The sequence below is a fragment of the Stenella coeruleoalba genome (genome assembly GCF_951394435.1).
Source record: "Stenella coeruleoalba genome assembly, chromosome: 10".
Classification (NCBI taxonomy): domain Eukaryota; kingdom Metazoa; phylum Chordata; class Mammalia; order Artiodactyla; family Delphinidae; genus Stenella; species Stenella coeruleoalba.
The window spans coordinates 76,445,174-76,467,415 of NC_137156.1; the positions used below are offsets into that span (position 1 = coordinate 76,445,174).

Genomic DNA, 22,242 nt, shown 5'->3' on the forward strand with positions numbered 1-22,242 from the left:
TCAACTAGAGAAAGCCCGTGCGCAGCAACGAAGACCCAACACAGCCAAAAATAAATAAATTAGTTAAAATAATGATAATAATAAGTGTAACCTTTTTATGTTGTGTGTTTACCAAATGTATTTTTATTTCTTCATTGCACAGAGTACTTATTTTCTACTGAGCGTTCCATTTAAATTCTCCTCTCTTGGCCAATCCACATGATTGCTAAGGAATCCATTCGTAATACTATATGTGTCAAACCCCTACCAGCAGTGCTTTGTCACCCACAGTCTCCTCGAAACAAATTACATTAGATATCTAAGACTCTTGGAAACCTGCAAGAAAAGCATATTCAGCAATGTTTCACTTAAGCAAGCCTCTGCCTTCTTGGAATTTTTCTTTGAAGAACATAATTTACAAAGTGGTAAAATTTAATGGAAGATATTCCACACTTTTCTGAATAGCAACATGCAAACTAGTAAAGGTCCAGAGAGTTCTTCCACGTAGTTCCAAGGAAATAAAATGTGCTTATTAAATATTTCTCAAAAGGTACTTACAATACTACATTTGTTGGAAAAATTAGATATTTATCTTAAAAGAAACATGAAATATTTCATGTCCAAAAGATCAGGAAATCAATCGAAATGGACCATTTGTCTTGTAAATGATTCATTCAGAATGACAAAGAAAATCACTGTTGTACCAGGAAGTGACCAGCTCATTTTGAAGAAAAGCAGGCAGTCAGAGAAACATGGATTTTGTGATTTTGAAGAAAATCACTGTTACTTCCGAGCAATGATTCAAGTCCCAATCAAGTCCTGTCACCACCCCCGTACACCTTGCCTCTTCACCTAAAGAAGACAATAAAATTTGTACTGACCCCTCCAAAAAGTGTGCAGCCAAATCTCACTTTAAAGAACTCTGTATACACACACACACACACCCCTCCATCACCACCATCATGTTGCAGAACAGCCACCTCAGCAGTAAAGAGATTTGAGAGTTAAGTAAACCTTCTAGCCAGAGATCCTGGTGTCCTGGTGTCTTCATCTAATCCCAAGTCACTATGGAGTAGGTCCCTGCAGGGCACTGGCTTTGGTGCCACAGAGCACTGCCATTTCCAGCACTGCCAGTTCCTTTAACCTTCAAGAGAGCAGAGAAGAGGCATTCAAACCGACGAGTAGAGAGATGTCCTGGCCGTCTAATTTCAAAGTAGGTCATATCAGAGTCTTTTATGGTTTTTAGAAGTATTTTATGCTACTCTGATGGAAACCTAAAACAGTAGTAGCCTCTGTCTGATAAATGCCATAGAGGGGGAAACAGTAAGTCTAAAGCAAAGGGAGGGGGGTGAAATTATTTTGCTGCAATAGGCAACACAGTGAAAACAAGAGACTACTGAAGTTTAAACAAATCATCTATATTTATTCTGGTAAAGACTTTCCTCATATCAGCACTTTAAATACCACTGTAAAATGCTGACAATAATTATGTGAATGTTGCTACAAAAAATTAAATTTCCCAACTAATGGGTTTCAAAGGTGTTTCCGCTCCTGCCTTACACACATATACACAGACAGACAGACAGACAGACAGACACACACACACACGTGCACGTGCGCAAGAACATTTCGGGTATCTCTGTTAGGATTTCCCAAAGTCAACTATACTGTATGGAACGAAAATATCTATACTCCTCCTACTACCACCACTACTACCAAGAAACAAGTCCAAAAAGAAAGAATGTGAGCCATAATACACTAACCTGAGGCCTGTGTTAGGCTTGTAGTTGGAAGCAGTGTGGCAGAGTAGTTATCAACCTGAACTTTGGAGTCACATCATACAGAACTGAATCCTATCTTAGTCACTGGGTGACTAGGGCTAGTAACTAAACCTCCCTGAACCCCAGTTTCCTCATCTGCAAAATGGTGACAGTCATGTATGTTATAGGAATTAAATGATGAAATGTATATAAAGCACTTAGTACAGATTCTGGCTCACAACAAAGCACTTGTGAAGTGTAGAGTAATTGCTGTCATTATTACCATTATCAACAATAGTCACAGAGCATGCTTCTTGGTTAAACAGACATGAAGCTTAGGGGAATAAAGTCACTCTCAGGAAAGTTAGACTTTAAGAAAATAGAACTTGCCTAGTACTTTGGTTAAAATGCACATTTGTCTGACTTTATATTTTTGGCATTGGCATGTCTAATGGGCAGCTGATACAGCCTGTGCAGGATCTGCAATCTCAACAGAAAGGCAAGTATAACCTTCCTGGTTGTAATAAGCAACTTGTTAATCTTTGGATGAATGGACTTCCCTGCTTTGACCTTTTCTACTCAAAATGTGGCCCACAGACCAGAACATCAGCATCACCAGGGAACTTCTTAGAAATGCAGAATCTCAGGCCCCACCCCTAATCGACAGAATCAGAATTTTAACAAGAACCCTAGGTGATTTGTATGCACATTAAAGCTCAAAAAGCACTATTGTAGACCACAAAATTTAATATACAACTTAACCCATTTTGGATGTGTTTCTGTAATCTCTGCTATACAATAAACCACTCCAAAACTAGTGACTTAAAACAATAAGAATAACAACCATTTATTTGTCCTACATCTTCTGTTTGGGCAGCCCTTAGTGGGACAACTCATCTCTCTGCTCCACATAATGTTGACCGGGGCAGTCCAGCTGGGACTGCAAGATCCATGTTGGCTTCCCTTCCCTCCATGCCCCTCAGCTGATATGACTGGGACAGCTGGGGGATGGCTGGGCCTCTCTCCATATCTTCGTAATCCTCCACGAACTCAATCCCGATGACCTCTCTCTTGCTGCATAACCAGACTTCTTAAAGAGATGGCACAGGGCTCTAAAGAGTGTTTATCTCCAGCCAACCTAAAGTCTAGCTGGACTCAGAACTGACAGTGTTATTTCTGCCATTTTCTATTGGCCAAAAAAGGTCAAAATGTCAACCAAAACTCACGGGGAGGGAAAGAGGACTTTATCTCCTTACGGGAGAAGAGACATGCACAGACAGAAATGGAAGAATTTGTTGCAACCATCTTCTCAGACCAGTTACGTACGACAGGGTGTCGTTCCTTTATCATTTCCTTTCTCTCCCGGTTCTTGTGATTGGTAAAAACATCCACTTCATTTCGATTACACAATTATATACACGCCCCCATTGGGAGCATAAGGAATTTTAAGGCCTGATATCTCCCCTCAAGGATCTTGTTATAATAAAATTGGTGAAATAAGGCATGTATATCTTAAAATTTTAATAACAATAAAATGCTGTAATAATAAAATATTTAAGTAGCAGTACCAGATAATAATAGAAGTGATGGCCTAAGGCTGTGAACCATTCATTTAATTAATTGTGTACACAGTAGCCACTTTGAGTGCTCAGGGAAGAGCATGCAAGTGGAGAAAAAGGGACCATGAAAGAGGAGGGATGTATAGCCTGAGCTGAGGAAGATTTGCAAAGGAAGAGTTAGATAGATTTCCAAAAAAAAAGACCCAATGAAACATACTTGAAGGATAACAGAACCAAGGAGCCAAGGGAATGGGGTCATGGGGACGCAAAGCCATGAATGAGTGTCTCTGCATGTTGTTTCTTGAGTGATGATTATAAATTCAATGTTCTTGAAAGAATTTCTTGCCTCATAACGTCCACCTTTATGCTTCCCCCTTAGATATGTTCATATGCCATTTATGGAATTCCCAACAGCAATGTAACCTTGTATTAATAATGAAGGGTTTTTACTAACCTTATAAATTTTACTATACCTTGTTGGGGGGTGAGGAGGGAGGACAAACAAACAGAAATGTGGGCATGTCAAATGGCAACTTGTAAACTTCACTATTCATTGTATAGGAATTAGCACTTCTGGTATTGTTAAGCAGCAACTTGTAAAGTTCACTCTCCCTTAGAAAATAAAAATGGAATGAAAGGTACTGCTTAGAAGAAGCATAAATTTCAATCTCCATTGCAGGAAAATAAGCTCTGATTACGCTACATAGTTCATACACCTCAATGTGCCAAACACTTGTTTTATTATACATTCATGTATAATCAGCTGGGTTTCCAGCAACAGAGAATGAAACTTACAAGTTGTTGTTTAACTTTCTTTTAAATGTATTTTTCTTCCTTCTCCTTTTTTCTCCTCCATACCCCCAAAACATAATATGAACAACGGGGTTTCTGAATGTTACCACTCATTCATTCCTTTTATAACAATGATTAAGACAATTTTAAACATTGTTCTTGGGCTTTATGCGATCACATGTAATAGAGAATTACATAGTTTCGGGTCATACATTTCAAACAATAGCTTTTTAACTTGGGGGTAGAGAGAGCTTTTTAAAAGTTAATAATAAGCATCATTAATAGCCTTTAATTTCTATCTGTTGTTGAAAAGGACCAGGCCTCTGACTCCAGAAGCTCCTCAGCATTTTCACAAATGCACCCATCAGAAATTCAGAACCAGTGCGTTTGAATGATTTTACCATTTATTAAAACAAGTTTCTTTTTCTTTTTTCTTTTCTTTTTTTTTTCTGACTTTATCTTACAGTTCTAGAGGCCAAGTACAAAAATCAGGGTGTGGGTGGGCAGGGCTGGTTCCTGGTTCTCCAGGGAGAATATGTTCCTTGGCTCGTGGCTCCTGCCGGGACCTTCCAATCTCAGATTCTGCATCTGCCTCCCTCTTATGGGGACCCTGTGTGACACCCGGCCCACCAAGATACTCCAGGACCACCTCAGGATCCCACGTGGACACCTGGGAGGGTTATTCTGCCAACCACACTACCTCTCCCCCACCTCACTTCCCTGCACCCTGTATACGAGGGGGGCCTCCACCACACTAATCAGAGGCCCTCAAGCCCAGCAGCTAGAGCCCTGACCCTCATGGGAACTTAGGACAGGGAAAGCAAAGTGTGTCGTGTTCTTAAAGAGAGTAAGACACAGGCCTGGCGGCCCGTCTGTGTTGGCACCTGTCCGCCGGGCTCACAGCGCCTCCTCAGCACGGGCAAGGTGGGCCAGCCGTGCCAAGACATCCGCCAGGTTGGCGGCCTTGCCCAGATTGACGCAGGTGTCCGTGAGCCAGTCAGACAGCAGCTCAGAGAGGAGGTGCACATGCTTCTCCATCTCCCAGGGGCTCGTGGCCGTGCGGTAGCTGCCCACCATCCTGGTGCAGGCCATCTCCATGCTGAGCGCTGGCTTGTGCTCTGACCTGAAGACGCTGCGCAGCACGCGGGCCACCTCAGGCAGCCGCTCGAGCCCCTGCAGCCGCTGCTCCTGTTCCAGGCGCCGGGTCATCTGCGCCAGCTGCTTCTGCGCCTCCTGGGCCGGATCCGCTCCAGCAGGACCTGGGACATCCCCTTCAGGGCGGCAGGCGGCATGGCGGCAGGGTGGCTGGCAGTGCCGGGCTGGGGGACCAGGGGCTGCTAGGCTCGGCCGTGAGCTGGGCCAGGTCACTCAGAGCCTTCTCCATCCTGGATGACACCAGGCTGCGGGCACCGGCCAACACCTCCTGGGCGGTGGCCAGCTTCTCCACGGTGGGCGGCTGGGGCAGCTTGGCCGGCTCGATGTCAGGCACTTCGTCCACATTGAAGCGGGGGTGCCAGCGTGCCAGCTGGTCCTCAGGAACCTCCATGGGCGGCGGGGGGTGGGGGGGTTTCAGGGAGGCCAGGAAGGCCCTGTGATACTACCGGACACGGGCTACCAGATTCTGGCTGAAGATCTGGCACCACCGCAGCAGGCGCGATGCCATGAGCTGGGGAGCCACACTGCCAGCCTGCTGGTCCAGCAGCGGCTCGATGGTGAGCTGGTAATCAGACCTCCTGCCATCGTCCTTGAATGTGGCGGCGTAGCGCTCCTGGTGGAAGCAGTAGGAGCCAGGGTACACGGTTTTGATCCGGCCCACACTGCGCTCCTCAAAGCGCTTGTGCATCATGTCCTGGACTCCCTGCTTGACCCTGGCAAAGGTCACAGTCACAGAGCGGTTGTAAAGCATGCCCACGATGGTGTCCATGCAGCAGAACATCTCGGCCAGCACCTGGTACTTGTAGGGCAGCACAAGGCCCAGGGGCCCCTGCTGGGCCAGGGCGAGGAAGCGCTGATAGGCAGGCATCTGCTCACCACGTAGCCCCGCTGGGTGCCCCTTGTCCTCCGGTGCTCTGGGTTCCCCAGCATTCTTCTGTGCACTTGCCTTCAGCTCCTGGACCCGTGCCCCCAGCTCCTGCGCCCACTGCAGGCAAGACTTGAGCTCAGAAAGGGTGACCTTTGTAGGGACCTTGTGTCCTCCTGGGCTGCCAGTCAGGGTCGCTGACCAGCTGAGAGGGTGGCCTTTGTCTTCTTGCTTTGGGGAGAAGAGTGCTCTGGGGAGCCAGGGACAGCTGGGGAACTAGGGCCAGAGACTGCGTTGGCCAGCAGCCGCAGCCTCCTGTGCGGGGGCAGAGCAGGCTCATCGCGCTGGGGCTCGGTGGGTTGGGCCCAGCTGGGGCCGGGGCGCAGGGCTCAGGGTGCACCAGACCGGCTTGGTGCGTCTAAGGGGTGGTATGTAAATCTTCGGGAAGACCCTGACGGGCAAGACCTGAAGGTGGAGCCCAGTGACACCATCAAGAATGTGAAGGCCAAGATCCAGGATAAAGAAGGCATCCCCCCTGACCAGCAGAGGCTCATGTTTGCAGGCAAACAGCTGGAAGACGGCCGCACTATTTCTGATTACAACATCCAGAAAGAGTCTACCTTGCACCTGGTCCTCCGTCTAAGGGGTGGCTGTTAATTATTCAGTCTCGCATTCATAATGCCCAATGATGGCATCACTCTGCACATGGCACTGCGCCATGGCGGGAGCAGCGAGACCCCAGCAGTGGGACCACAAGCAGAAGTGGAGACGCGTTTCCCGCTGATTTTCTCGCTGCACCCTGGTCCCGCCCCCGCTGTGGGCGGAAACTATTGGCACAAACAAATTTCTAAATAGTTCTCCTGGACAGGAAGGACCCGAACCTTGGAAGAAAGTGGTAGAGCTATATTCTGTGGAGTCATGGCAAGCAATAAAGGAATAAGGGGAGTTGCCACCTCATTACTAAAAGTGTCAGTGCAATGATATCCTAATAAAAGGTGTTCTAACAGAAATTATAAGAAAACTCTCAAAAGAGAAGTCAGGTGCAATACAGCAGAGAATCAAGCAAAGACATCTTTATCTAAGAGGGGAGTAAAAACATACAAATATACCACCCCTATAATTTTCTTAACTTATAATTTTTGAATAGATGATACATCCAAGAAGTAATTAATTGAAATAATACCAAAGTAGCAATGTACATTGAAAAATGTCTTCTGACCCATGCTTTAAAAAATCTCTTATGCAGTCTTCAACATATGCATATATAAATATATATACATATACTTTACATTTCTATGACCACAAATAATAGCATATTCTAACCCTTCTTTCACTTAGAGATGGTTCTATATAGATACAGGCTTTATAAAGGCTTAACTATATTACAGTGCATAAATATTCCATAATTTATTCACCTAATCTATTTCTTGTACAGTTAGACTATTTTAAATCATTCGTTATTAAACAAAATGCCATGATGAATATTTTAATACAGAGATTTTTGTGCATCTAGTGACTATATTTCTAAAATAAATTACTAGAAATGAAACTGCTAGGTCAAAGGGTTGTGTGAATTTTATTTTGATAGTTACGGCCAAATAACTTTCCAAAGACAATATACCAATTTATACTTCCATTCATGATACCAATATATCTTGCATTGAAGGGATTCCAAAATATCCAAAAGTTCACATCATTTTTCTGCCAATTGCTCCATTCCCTCTGAAATGGGGGTTGGGGGTAAATATCATCTACTTTTGCTTATAAGTATAGGCAGGTTATAATTATTATTACCCAAGATTCAAGGCTATATCATTACCTACCGCACCACTCTCTCCTCACTGTGCTATAATTCTAACTGGTCATATAGATCTTTAATTTGCAGATCTCCTCAGAATACAGATTATCTGCATTCTGCAGACATCTGCAAAAAGCCATCCACAAGTGCATACTTCATGGCTGAATATTTTTACATAACATCAGCTGGAGCCCATCATTCCAGTATTCTCGCCACGCGTCACAACCTGCTCTATTGTATCAATAAGCAGCTTCAATTAGTCATTTTCTCCCCATGGTGACGACAGCTATGATAGCGTGCAGTGGTCTGATGAAGTTTGTAATACAAAGTACAGATGGGGATATTAGAAGGAAGAGGATACAAAATTAGAATAGCATAAAAAAATTCCACCTCCCAAATAGTTATTTGGGAAATGACATAGTATTCAAGAACGAATACAAAAATGCAATTACTTTTGAAAAAGATGGATAAATAAATTCACCACAGGAACACATTCTTGCCCCAGATAGAACTCTGGTTTTTATTGACTAATTAGTCATTAAGTGTTATCCCAAAAGCAAGTATAAATAAAAGAATGTTTGGTAAATTGAAAAAATACTTGCCTTAAATAGAATTATAAGATGAAAATAAATACCAACGGAGAATGCTGCTTTGAAAGCGTTGTACAGTAGTAAATAAATTAGAAGGCATAAACACAGTTGGCTCTCCTCTCGGAATTTTTCCTAATCCTTCCAGTTCTCACCTTGTCCACTACTATCACTGGGCTCCAAGCCACCCCTACCATATCTGGCATAGAGCCATGTCTTCCTAACTGACCACCTTTTCAGCCTCTTCTATTCAGAGCAGCTGAAACTATTACTTTTTAAAAATATAAATCAGATCATGTTATGTCTTTCCTTTCAGTCCTCCTGTAGTTTCTCTCACAATAAAAATCTAAAAGCTTCACCATGGCTGAAAAGGTCCTATGCAATCCAGTCCTGCCACCTCTTCAATGACATGTCCCACTGCTCCCTTCTCATCCCCACACTGGCCTCCAACAAGCACAGTCCCAACTCAGGTCCTCAGGCCTTACTATTGCTTCTAGCTAGGATGCTTGTCCCTCAAATATTCATATGTACCCCCTCCTCTTAACTTTAATCACATTTGTCCTCAAATGTCACCTCATCAGAGAGGTATTCTTTGACTACCCAATCCAAAAAGCAACCCAAAGCTCTCACAATGCATGCTGATTTACATTCCTTACACCACTTACTCCACTTTACATTACATTATAATATGCATATGTGTATCAATTTATTATCTATATCTCCTAGATTCTAAATATAATTTCTATGAAGGCAAGAAGAAGCAAAAATACAAATTGTGCATCCCAACCAGACACAAAATCATGCTGTGATTGTGAATTATATCCATAGTTGTTAAAACATCATTTAACTTACTTTGGGTCAAATTCATTCAACACAGCAAACATTTAATGAACTTCTAGTTACATATGGGGCTATTATATATTCTGTTTATAATATGCATTATATTACATAATATGTATTATATATTATGTATATGTAAATATATATAATATATAATTTAATAATATATAAATATAATATTATATATAAATAATATATATTATATGATGTAATACATATTATAAACAGAATATATATTATATAATGAACATTTAATTAATATGGGATTCCAGAAGCACAGGTCCCAGTGTCTATTCCTGGAGACAGAACTTTACAGTGTTTAGGAGACAAGACGCAAAATATGAGCTATTGAAATACCAGGTCAAAACATTAACAATCAGAAGCCAACATAAGTAGGGCAGATAATAAATGTCAGGAAATTCGGACGAGAGACTTGTGTAGGCTAAGAGGGTGAAGGAAAGTTTCAAAAAGAAAGATGGAGAGGATCAGGAAAAGGAAACTAGAAGGAGGAAAGCATTCCGGTTAAGCTCACAGCATAGGGAAAAACAGATTATACCAGTGATCCTCAGACTTCAGGGCATGGAACCCTGGTGCTAGATGGTCACTGACAGGACAAAACAAAGACTAATAAAGTTATGTCCCTTTCAATTCTCTTTCAATCTTTCTAATTCATCCAATGAGAAATATTTATTAGTGCTAACATGTCAAAACACCTTCCTAACACTTGGCTACCATGAATAGCATCATTTTATTTTTGTTATATTCCCCTTTAAAGTTTCATTCCCTTATTTATTGTAATGGATTTTATTTTCCATTTATGGAACACTATGTGAGTTTCTTTATATATAAACTCATTTAAGTAAGTAAAATGAGTTATTTTAAAGCCAGACATTAAACCAATCCTGGACCAGGTGGCTGGGACACTACCTGCCCAGACACAGCAGAGCCCAGCTTTAAAGTAAGCAAAGGGTGCTCAGTGGAGAAAAGCAGAAAGGGAAACTCTTGTCAAAACGCAAGAGGCCTCATGGCAGGCTAAAGATTTTAGAAAATATTATGTAGGCCTGTTTTCCAACTGGTTACAAATTCCTTGGAAACATGCCCTTTGCACAAGAGTGTGGCATGCCTCTTATTTTTAAGACTGCATGAACTATGACAATCGTCAATTCCATTATAAAAAGTTAAAGACAAAGTAGAAAAAAGCTAACATTACTCCATACTGTATGAGAAATATAAAAGCACAACCATAACTACAGTTTTAATTTAAAAAATTTTTGTCTGTATCAATAAGGATCTGGGCAGAAACAGAGTATACACAAAACACCCAACTGGGGTAAGCTGCAGAACTTTTTACAAAGGTGTGGTAATGGTGTGGGGAAACCAAGGGTTAAGGCAGTATGTGGAGTTGAGGGAGGAGCCCATTTATAAAGCCAACAGAGAAGAACCTCCCAGGCACAGAACTGAGTAGAAAGTGGGTATGAAGGGATAAACGGAAGATACCCAGCACAAAAATAAGGCTATTTCCAAATACCTGCTGGGTAATTATTTACTACTGTCTAATCACTAGCTTTAGGTTGGGCTTTGGGCTACAGAGATTGAGTGTAGACAGCCTGGACTTAAACTTCAGCTTGCCACTCATCAGCTATGTGAGTTTCTTATGACACTGAACTTAGTTTTTCTGATGAAATGGGGGACAATAGCAGTATTCACCATAGGGCTGGTGTGAGAGAAAATGAGTAAATGTATATGAAGCACTTAGCATACTTTGCCTGCAATAAATGTGTTGTGCACGTCAGGGGGTGGGAGAGGGTCATGTTAGCCACCAAAATGTTTGAGGGAAACCTACAGGAGGAAAACTTAAAATTGTGGAAATTCTCAATTTAAATTCCATTAACTTAATACTTCATATGACTTGGCCAAAAAACCCCACAAAATTCTATTCTATTGATAAAATATCTGCAAGGCATACAAAGCAGGAAAATTATCTAAACTAGCAGAGGCAGGTAGGGGTGATGGTGGTGGCAGCAGCAGGGAGTGGACAGTAAAGACTTCCTGGAGAAGGCAACATTTAAAACGAGACCAATCTGAAGCCAAAGAGGAGTCAGCTGAAGAAAGAGGTGGGTGAAGAGGGAGCAGGGGGCACCCAAAGTGCCAAGGCCCTGGAGAAGAGGAAACATTACAGGTTTAATGAACCAAATGATCTAGACGTGAAAGAGTAAAGGGAGCTTGGGGAAGACTCTAGCTGGAGAGGTAGAACTCTCAGCCATGCTTAAAGAGTTTGAATCATATTTTTTGTGAGGGCAGTGAGAAACCTTTGAAGGGCTTTAAACTGGGAAAAGACATAATCCCATGATCAGACTGTCATAGTTAGAAAACCACTGCTAAAGGGAATGGAGAGCCATTGAAGAGTTTTGAGTCAAGGACTGGACAAGAAAAATGGTGTTTCAAACTTACTTTTTATCATTTTAGTGAATGCCTAAAACTAAAATTGTTGTAAAATGTTATAAAAATGGTTTATAAATGTCACACATAACTTTTCCTTGGCTTAACTATACATGTGTGTTCATTCAATAACTCATGTACATTCATTAAGACATTTATTGAGCACCTAATATATATACCAGGAATTGTGCTTAAATAGGGACAGGAGAAGAAAACTCACAAATAAGCAGTATAAAAGTGCTTAAGATTTGAGAGGCAAAGGACATTTCTGAGTGGTGGGTAAAATTCCTAAGGTGGGAGCAAGCAGAGTGCATGTGATAAAACATATTCCAGAATGGTTAGAATATACAGTGCATGGGCAGTGTTGAAACACTCATTCAATAAGAATTTAGTGAGTACCTACTATGTGCTAGCATTGTACAGCCACTGGTGACACAGTGATGGACAAGAAAATGCTTAAAATATGACAAGAATAACTTTTATCATTGCAGACAACACTAGGTTGATTATCAAGAGTACGTGAGGAAGAAAAACAGAAAAGAGCAGTGCCTTAATTTAAAGACGCTTGGAGTGGCAATAAAACATTTTTAATTAAAACTTCTCTACTGAGAATAGACAATCTTTGAAAGCCTGTGTAAATGAATTACATACAAATATACTAGTGATATTAGAGCTTTTAAAATGACATTATAACTTCTGAAATGTCAAATAACTTTGAATGTCAAATGTTACCCCCTCCATCAAAAAAATTACAATCATGGGGCTTCCCTGAAGGCGCAGTGGTTGAGAGTCCGCCTGCCGACGCAGGGGACACGGGTTTGTGCCCCAGTCCGGGAGGATCCCGCATGCCGCGGAGCAGCTGGGCCCGTGAGCCACGGCCGCTGGGCCTGCGCGTCTGGAGCCTGTGCTCCGCAACGGGAGAGGCCACGGCAGTGAGACGCCCGCGTACCGCAAAAAAAAAAAAAAAAAAAAAATTACAATCATGAATTGTCCAGCTGATCCCAAATCAAAGCAACGTACTTAAAAGGGGAATGCCCATTCTTTACACTGATCAGAAGAAATGCCTCAAATGTGGTTAAATCTTTGCTTTGACGTCACAGAATCTTGATGCTGATACAGACCCAGAAAGTCAGCTAAGGTCCATTTGGGGCAGCTTGAGAAGGGGAGAAAATGTGTTCCCTGCCTAACATGAACTTTTCCAACTCAGCCCCTGATCGTGCCAAGACAACACAGTGTAATAATGGTAATTTAATAATGCCGTCCGCTGGGCTCTGCCCAGATTAGAAAGCTCGGGGAAATAAATGAGGCTTGCAAGCCAAACAGAGGGAAACTTCTCCAGGCAGTGCCTGCAGCAGGGAGATAGCTGGTAATGAAATACCCCAGTCTCCATTCTTTAATACGAGAGGTAAACATTAAAAGGGAGTCAGGAAAGGTAAAGCTCTCAAAATGGAAATAAATAAATAAGCTCACCTGCCATGATGAGATGTCTGAAAATGACTTGGAAGGACTGCCCAGAGATTTTCCCGGGGGATGTGGTAAAGTATCGACAGACATCAAGGGAGGTAATTATGTGCTTGGGCACATTTGCTGGATAAACTGGTCTCCTTACCTTCAACTTCCCGTGTGGGCACCAGATACAGAAACCGTGTTTAAACTACACAGCGTTCTATCTGGCTTTTACCATAAAAAGGAAATAAAAGTGTATCCTGGGGGATTCCCCTGGTGGCACAGTGGTTAAGAATCCGCCTGCCAATTCAGGGGACACAGGTTCGAGCCCTGGTCTGGGAAGATCCCACATGCCACAGAGCAAATGAGCCCATGCGCCACAACTACTGAAGCCCGCGTGCCTAGAGCCCATGCTCCACAACAAGAGAAGCCACCGCAATGAGAAGCCCATGCACCACAACGAAGAGTAGCCCCCGCTCGCCGCAACTAGAGAAAGCCCGTGCGCAGCAACGAAGATCCAACGCAGCCAAAAATAAACAAACAAACAAATAAATTTATTTAAAAAAATGTGTCATGGGTTCTTGGCAAATCAGTCCAGTGTTAGATAGGGACCCATTATCTTTGACCTTCATGTTTTTGCCTCTTCTGACTCATAGAAAATCCTCAAAAACTCTTTAAGGGAAAGATATGTGATGTCTGAGAAATTCTCACTTTCAGAAAAAAGACACCATTTTTGCAGCATAAAAATCATAGTTGAATTAAGTGATTTCTTTATTTTTTATTTCAACTGGTCTGTTATCTGCTCAAATTTTTAAAATTTACCTAAAATAACAGAAGCTTTGTTTACTGACCGTGTTATTAACATGTGAGGATAATAGCCAATCCTCTCCTTTCTCTGTTTTTCCTCTCAATCACCAAGACAACTCTAACATTCCTCCATCTTAGCTTCTTTATAGAAAAATTCTCACAGGTAACTGCCATCCTCTATCACTTCTGAAACTGGTAATGAAATGTCAGAGGAGGAACAGTTAATTAAAATTGTGGAATCCACTTTGCATCCTCTCACAGTCAATAAAAGTACTACAATTAAGGATACATTTCAACACATGATGTAACTAATATGTCACATTTTTTAATAACAGTTGGCTATTAAAAATCAAAAGTCATGAATGTGGGGGCTTCCCTGGTGGCGCACTGGTTGAGAGTCCGCCTGCGATGCAGAGGACGCGGGTTCGTGACCCAGTCCGGGAAGATCCCACATGCCGCGGAGCGGCTGGACCCGTGAGCCATGGTCGCTGAGCCTGCGCTTCCGGAGCCTGTGCTCCGCAACTGGAGAGGCCACAACAGCGAGACGCCCACGTACCGCAAAAAAAAAAAAAAAAAAAATCATGAACGTGAAGAGAATATTCAGTAAACATCTTGCTACACTGGCCATAAAACTCCTTTCATTCAACTAGTGCAATAGATTTGATATTGAGATCAATTAAAAAGGTGTTTTCTAGTAATAAACCAAGGAACATGTCTATAATCTGCAAGGAATTTATGGGAATAAAAACTGTACCTGGGGCTTCCCTGGTGGCCCAGTGGTCGAGAGTCTGCCTGCCGATGCAGGGGATACGGGTTTGTGCCCCGGTCCGGGAAGATCCCGCATGCCGCGGAGCGGCTGGGCCCGTGAGCCATGGCCGCTGAGCCTGCGCGTCTGGACCCTGTGCTCCGCAACGGGAGAGGCCGCGACAGTGAGAGGCCCGCGTACCGCAAAAAAAAAAAAAAAAAAAAAAAAAAAAAATTGTACCTGAATATCGCACACGGGCTTACCCGAGCTGTTATCTTCAACAAGATTTCCTCACACTCTCAGCTTACTTCATAAACATTTAAGAAAGAAACAGTACAGAACAGCAGCTGAGAGAGTTCAGGCTCTGGAGTGAAATGCTGTCTTTCAACCCTGCCTCTGCTACTTTCTAAACATGAGACTGTAATCACTTGGCTTTATTTCTTGGAGTCTCAGTTTCCTTATCTGCAAAATGGAGAAAACACTCTCTACTCTTAGGGCTGCTGTGAGGATTAAATAAGATAACATGCATGAAGCATTTTGAATAGTGACTAGGACCTTGTAAAGGCTGAATAAATATAAGCTGTTCCTCTTCTTGGACACTTTATTCATTTAATAACTATATTTCCCTAAGGGTCTGGTAATCTAAGAACATTCATATACCTGACATATATTCATTTGTTTTACACTATTGCACTACTCATTTTTCTACATAAGAATTAGGCAGATGATACTTCAGGGTCCCTTCGTTCCAAATGCTGCCACTCATATTTAGTACAGATATCTGTTAAGCAAAGGAGAATAAAGGAGTCAAATCACCTCAGAAGCTGCTGGTTTCCACCCTTGCTTGTCAACTAACTCCATATGAGTCAAACTACACTCTCCAGGGAGCACTTGTGAAAGTCCCTGATTCATAGAAGTATTTACTTTGGGGTTTGGGGTTTGTTTTCTCAGGTTTATGTCTGGGACAGCTTGCTAAAGCTAACAGTCCAGCAATTTTATTAAACTCTTTTCAATTTCAGCATTTTTTAAAGAGCATATAGAAATCACACTGGCAGTGGCTATTTAAACTTCCCAGTGGATGCTAAAAAAATAAAAGGACACTTAAATGACCGTTTTTGAGCAGAGCCAACAGCATGTGGCCTAATTATCCAACTACATGAAAACTTCTATGGATTTTTAACCAGAGTATAAGGGTTTGATATGCACAGTTCAGAACGCAAACGGCTACCTCACTGGGGGGATGTAGAACTTTTCAAGTCTAAATATAAGGTCCAGGTATATCGGGGTAAGTTTCTTCTCTGTTTTTCCTTATGATAACTTCTAAGAAATGATAAATGAACAAGATGCTTAGAAACTGATGTAGCTAAGCCACTAATGAATACAAGTGAAGAAAATACCATTGTGCTAAGTGCTCTCCATTTATTTCTAATACAACTTTCTGAGGTAGGTAAAATTATGCACATTTTACAGATGAGGAAACCAAACTCAGAAAGGGTGAGTGCCCTACCCCAGAGGGCAGGTATCAGAGCTGGTGTCCTGGTTATCCTCTATTTGCCTCTGCAGACCCTTTGTCTGCCCTGTGGTGGCCTCTCCTCTGCAGCCCTCTGCAGCTCTCATGCCTTCTGGCTTCTGTTGGGTTAAGACAGGAGGCAGACAGCTTTCCCTTATTGTCCCTACCTTAAAATCATTACCCCTTTATTTTGTTTTCTTCATCACTTATGTAAACATTAGCATACACTTAGTCATGAATTCATTCAACGATATTTACTGGGAGTCTATCACGTACCAGACACTCTATTTAGGTGCTGAAATACTGTAGTAAATAAGACTCACGTGGCCCTTGCCCTATTTATTTTCTCTTCCTTTCTTTTCCAACTTAAATATTAAATATAAGGGATTTCCTAAAATCAAATACCATGTCTTCTACAAATCTTTGGGCAGGCCTGGACACATTACGGATGCTCAAGAGTGGATGGATAAAAGAATGATTGATGGATAAGAGAAAATCATCTGAAGTATCTGCAGGACCAGGATAGAAGCTACCAAGCCTAATAAGACCTTTTCAATTAGCAGTAATCGTGCCTCGGATAAACCTTATTGGCTACGATACTACCACTGCACAAAGCTTAAAACTAAGACTTTTTCAATAATTTGCTGAGCAAACCCATAACAGTGCTGCTCGTTACAATAAGAATTAAGAACAATGATGATATCTGGTGTTGATAAAGATGAGGTGAAATGAGCATTATTATAAACCACTGTACTGAGTATGAATCAGTGCTACCTTTCTATGTGGCAATTTGCTTAAACACCACAAACAAGTGACTCGGCTAACTGGCTTCCAGAAACAAATCCTAGAAGCACAATTAAGGATGAGTCCAAAGATATAGTTATAAGTATGTTATGAATAATTTGAAATTTTAAAAAATGGTAATGACCTAAGTGTTCAGCAACAGTGGATTGGATTAATCTATTCAGGCACATCATATAATGAAATACTACAAATGATTAAACATAATGCCATATCATATATTTCATGACATGAACATATTCGCATTAACTGAAAAAGGAGGATACAAAGTTTTACGTAGAATAACGTAATTTTTCTTTTAAAAAAATTTTGATATAAGAAAAAGGTCTAAAATTGCACTGTCCAATAGAAATATACGTAATTTTAAAGTATTTAGTAGTCATATTTTAAAAAGTAAAAGATGAAAAAAAAGTAAAAGATGAAATTCATTTAAAGATATATTTTAATTAATCCAACATACACAAAATAACAATAGCTTAAATTCTCTTTTTGAAATTTGGTGTGTAGTTTATACTTCTAGCACGTGGTGTCAATTCAGTCTTGCCACATTTTAAATATTTATGAGCCACATGTGGCTAGTGGCTACCAGATTGGACAGCTCGGGGAAGCCTTAAAAGCAGGTATGGAGAGTAGGAATTTGAATGATTTTTACTTTCTTCTTTCGTTTCTCCATCCTTTTACAATTACCATGTATAATTTTGCTGTTGACATATACTACTTCTGTGATACAAAAAAAAGTTGTTTTTAAATATTAAGAACAGAGGTTTTTTTTCTGTCTCTGGAATGCTTTTTGTCTCATCGTCTCTGCAGTTCACAGACTACCTGCTTCCTAGAATTAGAAAAATGCTCTCCTTTCTTCCCCTCTCTTTATAGAGACTTTGAATAGCTACCTAGCTTCAGCCCTCGGGCAAGTGACTTAAGGATCAAATAGTGTTGCTCTTCAGAGTCACAGCTAAATAAGCCCCTGCTTTCCAGTGATGTGACCCCGAATCTATCAAGACTCCAAGCACTGTTTTAGAAGCTCTCCTGGGCTTGTGGAAGGGCATGGAATGGGACCGGAAAGCGCTTAATTTGAGGTTAATTAAATAGTGATGACAAGCCTTAATCTCCAACTTGTCATCAGATTGTAAACACTGATCGCAGCTGCAGCCATCTGCAATAAACCTATTGAGAGAAATCTTGACCAGAATGAAATGAGTATGTTGATTACCCAGATGAAGCTGAGAGAGATGAGATCAGAGAAATCCAGGCTCTTGTTATACCAGGAGAAATGGAGACCCGAAAGGAGAGAAATCAGAGGAAAATGTGTCAAATCTGATGCCTTTACAGTCCTACCAAAAAAAACTAAAAGATTACTGGACCCCAGGAGCCTGGAGGATGAGAGAAATAAAGGTGAAGATGTAAATCCATTGGACTGAGGACCTGAAAGAAACTGAAATAGCTCTGTCACTATTAACACCTGATGGGTTTCTGTGGAAAATATGTCTGAGCCACGTGCATGTGCTGGGGCCTCTGGACCAATAGCTATACCAGCAGAAGTGAACTACAGCAGGAGTTTCCCAGGGAGGGAGGTGGGGAATAACAGTTACAGGTCAGGCACTTCACATATAATTTACCTGATAATTCTCTCAATTATTTTATAAGGTATTATTATTTTTTCCATTTTAAAGAAGAAAACGCTAAATCTCAAAGAAGTACCTACCTCACCGAAGGCCATGCAAAATATGGGTTGAACCCGGATTTGAATACAGACTAACTCCCCCACGTAAGCTCTAAACCTTGGGCAGCTCTGCCTCGAGCTTTGCAGCTTTGCGGTAGTGGTAAGGAAGTGATCAAGGTGAAAGAATACTGAAGTTCATGAGGAAGATGGAAAGAAAAGAGCAAAAATTCCCCAAAGAGGATCTAACTAGGAAGTTAGGTGACCTAATGGAAATCTGCAAGGTGGGTGAACATTCTGGTACCACTGTTCTCAGTGTACCTTAAAAGTGCCCTTTCTGGCCTCACTGACATGGAGAACACTTCCTCATTCTTCAAGACTCAGCACAGGTCAATCCGCACCTCGTCTGTGAAGCCTTTCCCAAACCTCCTGGTGAGACCAGCACTTTCTTTTTATATTAACAAGGTGGGAGGCATTAGGAAGGAGATAACTTCAGTATAATTGGCTGGACACCATGTCACATGTAAAGAAAGTTAGGAAGGAGAATCTGAACCTAAGGATGAGAAAAACTGAAGTAAAAGAACCATGATAGTTGTCAAATAGTTAATGGACTAAGATGTATGGTTTAAATCTATGTATTCTTCCCTGAAGCCTTTTTGGAATAAGATAAAACATTCCTTCCTTCACTCATTGCCTAGTTTATGACAGTGCTAGTGAAAATAGCAGTGAGCAAAACCAGACACAATTCTGTTGTCAGGATACATGCATCTAACAGGGATAACATGTTCATAATAAAAAGATCACAGAAATATATGGAAAACTGTGATACATACTCCAAATAATAGGTAAATAAGATGTGATGATTTTGTTCAAGACACAAAACTGGAATCGATCAAGAGATTTTGCAGGGAAATAAGCTTCAGTTCATTATTTGGAAGAACTTTGAAATAATCCACACATTCCAGAAATGACCCCATGAATGAGTACACTTCCCCCTCCTGACATTGGACAGGCCCAGGCTGAGGCCGGAGAACAAAAGGGTCCAGTGCCAGACAACTTCGCAGGTCTCTTTCAGCTCTTAGAAACTATGATTCTATCATTCTAAAGAAAATATTGTCTCAGATGGTAATTAGAACTTGATAGCTTGAATTTCCAGGAGACTCAGGAAATTTGTGCAGAGAAGAATCATTTTCTGTACATAGAGGGGAGTCAAGCAAAACTGAGTCTCCTAAACAGCACTGATATACCTCTGTTTTACGTACTGCCCTGGAAGCTTTGTGAGTACAGGGGCCCATGGGCTTGCTCATCACTGACTCATCACTGCATGGCACATAGCACATACTAAATATTTGTTAAATGAACAAATAAATACAGTACTAAAATGTACCAGCACAAACACACTCACTTATAAAAACTTTCTTCTACTGTTACAGACCTTAAAATTGAACTTCCTTGAATAATTAATGAACATGAACATCAGTCAATCACTTGCTTCCTGATTGATAGCTAGGGTCCCTTGTCCAAGCACTCACTTAGTTCAATTAAAAATTAATAATTTTCCATGGAATAAATACACACTACACATAGTACATCAGGGGTTCCACTTTTAATAAGCAATTAAGTAATGCAGAGGGGCTAAGAATCTTTTAACTAAGAGAGAACTCCATGAACTTGCCCTTCAAGTTATCATTCACTTACTACCCATTTCTCTTCTAAATTTTTTAATTAGCCAGGAAAAAAGTAGTTCTGAAAACAGAATAAATAATGCCAATATGTTGTCATATTTTGGTTAACATTTGCAGGCGACACAATGTGTTTTTGTTAAACAGTGTGTTTTGTTTGTTTTTATTCCTTCTTTGACATGAAGAATACATTAGGGAAGATCAATACAAAACTGAGGCACTATATGTAAAATGTTAAGGGTCATTCATTGAAAAATTATGAACCATGCTATAGAACTCAGCCAGGTCAGAGCTAAATTAAATTATTGATCCATTCATTTCCCCCCTTTCTATGTGACTATCCCCTGATTTTTTATAACATACAATATTGCCTATATAGCAAATGAATCATCTTATTCTAGGCCCAGCATGTCTGCTGACTGACAATTTTCTAAAATTAATCGTCACATTGTTAGCATTCAGATTTATAAATTGAGCTCCCCTCACATAAACATCTGAATACCCAACATAAAATGTATAAGCTTTTGTAGCATGAACTCAAAGGGAAAGAGGGTAATTTTCACTTTTTTCAATACAAAGAATACAAAGAAAAAAATGAAATGTTGTTTTTCTTAACAACATTTCACTACTTTATGGTTCTTGGTACATTTCATTGATGAGGCCAAAACGTATTCACTTGACTTTTTAAAAATGACTTAACTGTACTACTAAGCAAAATGATGCAATCAACACTTTGTGAATTGAAGTCTTTTAAATTTTCAGACTTAAATCTTCCTCAAGATGTGTAACATCAAATTCTACAAGCAGTTTTACCAATTGTTTTGGGGATTTCTTTGAATACAAAAAAACTCTCATCCCCAATCAGCCTCCAAAGTGACAGAATGTATCTTGAATTAGGATCTTTTCTCACCTTATGAAAAGGGAAAATGGGTAAACAATTTGTAGGAAATGTAAATTCCACAGATCCACATTAATTTATGAAAAAGAAAGCTGACATAAGAGTTCTTGGTAGAAAAGATCTTTGATTTGGGGCTGTATTTAGCCAGTAACTTTTGCCTCCTGGGAAAATATTTTCTCTTTAACAAAGTAGTGTCAGATATAGAGGCCTCTTCATGTCCTCTGATGGAGATAAGATCATTCTGACTGGTGCTCCAAATAAGGCAGAAATTACCCCTAATGTGTAGTTTGAACATTGTATCAAAATACAGTAAAACGCCCTTTCAGAGTCTGATGAGAAAAACATGTGAGCTCACAAAATGTCTGCCTCCCTCAGGTGGAGAAATGGTTCACCGCTTTTCTTCACGCTGATTGTCACTGCAAGAAGTTCCTGGCATCAGGGGCATGTCCCACTGTCCCACACAAATGCCAATCCCTGTTGCTGGGACAAGGGGGTTCTAGCCTCACAGCAGGCCTGAGGGACTCTATTTCTCTACAGGTCTGCTCCAAAGCTGAGCGCCCTTTGCACTAGAAATCAATGTCAACCAACAAAAACTTCAGGAGAAAGTTAAATACCAGCAGCAAAACGTCTCTTGTGTACCAGTCTCTCCCCACTGTGTTTCTGCCTGGTGACAAGAAACAGTGAGGAAAACGGAGCAAGCAAGGGCTGAAGAGAGAAAAATTGAAGAAGTGCAGAACTTGAGAGCTGGAAAGGGGCAAAGTTTCAAATAAGAAAAGACTCAAGCAACTTACTGTGCAGAAATATAGAATGCCATCTGAGGAAGGGCAGCAGGCTCCCTCCCCAGAGACCCAACTGAAGGTCATCTATACCTTAGGAAGTTCCTTCACTAGGTTTTGGCATCCTGGGCCTTGGAGTTCTCAGC

General features: G+C 41.1%; 1 protein-coding gene and 1 pseudogene across 23 annotated transcripts in view; both read right to left on the bottom strand.

The window, feature by feature from the left end:
* Positions 1-22,242, bottom strand: part of FHIT (fragile histidine triad diadenosine triphosphatase) — a 1,435,777-nt gene that overhangs the window by 1,108,412 nt on the left and 305,123 nt on the right. For 14 of the 22 annotated variants that reach the window (XM_079935606.1, XM_079935595.1, XM_079935619.1 and 11 more), the window contains one exon: positions 994-1,123. The exons of the other annotated variants lie outside the window; for them this stretch is intronic. The gene's annotated coding sequence lies outside the window, so the exon portion shown is untranslated. The remainder of the gene's footprint in view (positions 1-993; positions 1,124-22,242) is intronic. 22 annotated transcript variants of the gene reach the window in all.
* On the bottom strand, positions 4,988-6,640 carry LOC307192969 (DNA replication factor Cdt1-like; annotated as a pseudogene). The gene is made up of 2 exons: positions 6,576-6,640; positions 4,988-6,479 (listed from the first exon to the last, which is right to left on the bottom strand). The product of its transcript is annotated as a DNA replication factor Cdt1-like (transcript).